General features: G+C 42.0%; 1 pseudogene; it reads left to right on the forward strand.

The window, feature by feature from the left end:
- Positions 1-409: 409 nt before the first annotated feature.
- Positions 410-3,124, forward strand: LOC102479295 (AN1-type zinc finger protein 4-like; annotated as a pseudogene).
- Positions 3,125-3,431: the final 307 nt, after the last annotated feature.

A 3,431-nucleotide genomic window follows, 5' to 3' on the forward strand; every position in this document is an offset into this window, starting at 1 on the left:
AAGAAAAAGAAAAAGAAAAAAAGAATTAGAAAACTCACAGTAACGGATAATGGAAAAGAGCCTCTATTCTTCAATGAAGATAACATGGGTCCATTTTACTACAAAATTCCTGTGATACCATGGAGCTCTTCATTGAAACATTAACTGGAAAATGTTTTGAATTAAGAGTTCACCCTTGAGGGAACCAGCAGTTAGCGTAATGGCTATGTTGCTGGACTCCCACATAGTCGACCACGGTTCGTGTCCCAGACCCGGAGGCTTAAAACACCCACACCGGGCGCGTGTGCGTGCGCGTGCGTGCCCAAGATCCCGAGAGGAGAATGGAGGAGAAAGGACTGCAGCGTGACCATCCCCCCTGGGGGGTGATTTCTCACTTTCTGTCTCTATGTCTCTCTCTGTCTGGCGAGCGCACGCACCCTATAGCGAAAACCTCTCAAAAAAAAAAAAAAAGAGTTCACCCTTGGAAGCTGTTATTTCTGTGAAAGCAAAAGTTCAGAGATTGGAAGGTATTCTCAGCTGTGAGCAGCACTTAATTTGGAATAACATCGAACTTGATGATAATTGCTTGAATGATTACATTTCACAAGGTTGCATCTTGAAGCTGGTATGGGCCATGCATTGTGGGCCTATAAATACTAGAAAAGTTCCTATGGAAGACCCACTTAGAGAGATGGTTGAGTTCATGGATCACAGTCAAGATGAGGTCTGGAAGAAGACCTCCCGCAACAAACAAGTTACCTTTCTGGTATACTGAGAAGGAGATCAGTTGAATTTCTTGCGTGTAGTAGACGGGGCAGATGGCACTTTAATATCATTATCTGAATCTTTAAGTGGTGGTTCTGTATATAATTCGTATACTGATGATGATAAAAAAAATTGAGCCTTCTCCTTCTGGGTAACAGATAATTGAAAATTTTGTAACTATGAATAAGATGAAGCTGCTGAAGGCTAAGGTGAACATGAATCTCAGTAAAAGGCCTAAGAAAGCTATCAGGATTAAACCTCATCCACTTATAGCTCCTTGACCTTCCAGTAGTTCTACAGCAGCAGCTCACCACAGGTTGTTAAGAGTCCTCCCTCACATTAGGCAAGCTTGTTCACCTTCTCCTGGGAATCCCTATCCACCTGAACCATTCAAGAATGCAATTTCAACTCAGCATTCTGCTGACAGATCTATATCCTCTATCACTAGTGAATTTCTTTTTTTTTCCTTTTTTTTTTTTTTTGAGAGGTTTTTGCTATAGGGCACGTGTGCTTGCCAGAAAGACAGAGAGAGACAGAGAGATAGAAAGCGAGAAATCACCCCCTAGGGAGGATGGCCATGCCACAATCCCTTCTCCTCCATTCTCCTCTCGGAATCTTGGGCACGCATGCACACGCACCTGGCGTGAGTTTAAGCCACTGGGTCAAGGACTTGAAAGGTGGTCGGCTACATGGGAGTTCAGCGACATAGCCATTACGCTAACTGCTGGTCCCAACTAGTGAATTTCTTAAGGAAGATGATAACTGGGAGAGTAACAACATACTGTCTCATTCCAACAGTAGCATCAAATTACCACCTCAGATACCTCATATGGAGTTTGAAAGTGACAAACAGCTCACTGATTCCATTCTCCATCTTGGATCTTCCATGCCTCGGTGGATAAAACACTTTCCAGGAAATTTGCTATCTAATAATGAGGATGACAGTCTTATTTCCAACTTCAAAAGAATGTGTAACTGAAGAATCACTTCTACCAGAAATGGATTTGTTTGCTTCACATACAGAAGGAAATGCCGAGGAACAAAGCAGTGGCTTAGAAGGTATATGGAAGGTAAATCCAGACTTTGTTTACCAAATCCATGACGCCACTTGCCTGTGTGTTTGGTCACAACAAACCAACATATGGAGGCTCCTGGATTGTAAAAGGAACCTCTTCCACTCCTCCTACTGCTGAAGTGGTTAGGACTCTGTATAAATAAAAAAGTGCTTCTGGGGGGACAAAAATCCAGACTTCTTACTTCCTAACAGTGATAAAGGCTTAAAAACAACAGAGCAGCATCTTAAACACGTTGCAAGAATGTTGAGTGTTGAGTCAGAGGCTTTGGTCCTTAACCACCGTGGTTTAGGTCCTCACGAGAATAGATTCCTGGCACCTCTTCGTTGTTCTGCACCAGGGTCACTACACATAATTCTCGAGTGCAACCAGAGAGTCCAAATATTTTGAGTCTAATAACCTTCAGTCTTTTTTACAAAATGTGCTTTGGTCATTGTTTTCCTGGATGGTTTTCTTACAGTATCAAATATTAGTTCTGGTTCATTATTTAGCTTTTCTTTACAGATTCGAATAATAGATAGGTGAGTCCCTTTCTATCTTCTGTTTCCAAGACTTTCCTCTAACTCCTTCAACTTCATTTCATTCTTGTGAGTTTTTGTCTTTCTTTCTTTTTTTTGAGAGGTTTTTACTATAGTGTGTGTGCACTCGCCTGAAAGAGAGAGAAACAGACAGAAAGCGAGAACAGGACAGAAAACGTGGACAGGTAGACAGATATGCAAAAGGATAGATCTTAAACGGACCAATTATTATGCCCCAAGGGGGAGGGCCACACCACAATCCCTTCTCCATTCTCCTCTTGGGATTTTGGGCGCACACATATGCGCTCAAGTGTTCTCCTCTTTCTTCAATGCCCTTTATTCAATTTTTAAGTCTATTCTCTCTTGGACATCTTGTAATTTAATCTATATTTATTGGATAATATTTTCTGTTCCATTTCTGAGTTCAATCAGCTCTTCTTTCTCTCAAGTTTGTCTATTTCTAGTCTTTATTTTTTCATCCAAGGTGGTTTTGCATATCTTCAAATGCTTGTTTTGAGGCTATTTCGTTGTACTGAGTGTCGTATTACTGCTTTCTTCTGCTTTGTGGCTGTTTTTCCAGAGGACTGTGTGGCTTTTCCTTGGCTGATGTGATGAAATTCATTTGCAGATATTTTGCAATAACTCCATATGAACCTACTAATCTCTTCCTCATCCGTTTTTATCGTATGGGGTGCATTACAAGATCCCTAGGTAATGCATCCTCTTTTGTCAACATTGCAAAGTCCAAGTGCTTCAGTGAATTTGAGAGTTGAGGGAAGTGGTGTGGGTTTTCTGTCATTGTCTTGTAGGATCATGAAGTTTCTCCATTTTTTCCCCCTTCACATCCAAGGGGAACATTTCGCCTTTCCCTTTAGCAAATTTTCTCCCCTAGAATCTGTTTCAAGGCGGTGGCTTCTCATCTCATGTGTACTTTTAAATCCCTTCTGTGTTGTCTAAGCTCGGACCTTCTGCAGACACTCTTTAGCACTTCCAGACTCGGGGAGTTGGGTCCATAATGGGACATGTAAGAATGGCCACTAGTTCTTGTGTGTGTGTTGGGGGGGTGGTGGAGGTCACCTGGTGCCCAGCACTGGAG

Source organism: Tupaia chinensis, unplaced genomic scaffold, assembly GCF_000334495.1.
Source record: "Tupaia chinensis unplaced genomic scaffold, TupChi_1.0 Scaffold000273_1, whole genome shotgun sequence".
In the NCBI taxonomy this organism is placed as follows: Eukaryota; Metazoa; Chordata; class Mammalia; order Scandentia; family Tupaiidae; genus Tupaia; species Tupaia belangeri.